We start from the raw sequence: 807 nt of genomic DNA on the forward strand, positions 1-807 counted from the left end.
TTCCTCTCTATAGGCTTCTACTTGTTTATTTATGTTTTCCTGGAATTCTTCCAGGGATTTTTGTGATTCCTCTCTGTAAGCTTCTACTTTTTTATTTATGTTTTCCTGTGCTTCTCTAAGGGAGTTCTTCATGTCTTTCTTGAAGTCCTCCAGCATCATGATCAAATATGATTTTGAAACTAGATCTAGCTTTTCTGGTGTGTTTGGATATTCCGTGTTTGCTTTGGTGGGAGAATTGGTCTCCGATGATGCCATGTAGTCTTGGTTTCTGTTGCTTGGGTTCCTGCGCTTGCCTCTTGCCATCAGATTATCTCTAGTGTTACTTTGTTCTGCTATTTCTGACAGTGGCTAGACTGTCCGGTAAGCCTGTATGTCAGGAGTGCTGTAGACCTGTTTTCCTGTTTTCTTTCAGCCAGTTATGGGGACAGAGTGTTCTGCTTTCGGGCATGTAGTTTTTCCTATCTACAGGTCTTCAGCTGTTCATGTGGGCCTATGTCTTGAGTCCATCAGGCAGGTCGCTTGGAGCAGGAAGGTTTGTCTTACCTGTGGTCCTGAGGCTCAAGTTTGGTTGTGGTGTGTTGCTTATGAGCTCTCCGCGTCGGCAGCAACCAGGAAGATCTGTGCTGCCGTTTCCGGGAGCTTCTGTGCACCAGGGTTCCAGATGGAGTTTGGTGTTTTCCTCTGGAGTCAGAGATGTGGGCACAGTGTAGTCTCTTCTGGTTTCCCAGGCCTGTCTGCCTCTCTGAAGGTTTAGCTCTCCCTCCCACGGGATTTGGGTGCAGAGAACTGTTTATCGGGTCGTTCCCT

Source organism: Rattus norvegicus, chromosome X (assembly GCF_021556685.1).
Source record: "Rattus norvegicus strain SHRSP/BbbUtx chromosome X, alternate assembly SHRSP_T2T, whole genome shotgun sequence".
NCBI classification, from domain to species: domain Eukaryota; kingdom Metazoa; phylum Chordata; class Mammalia; order Rodentia; family Muridae; genus Rattus; species Rattus norvegicus.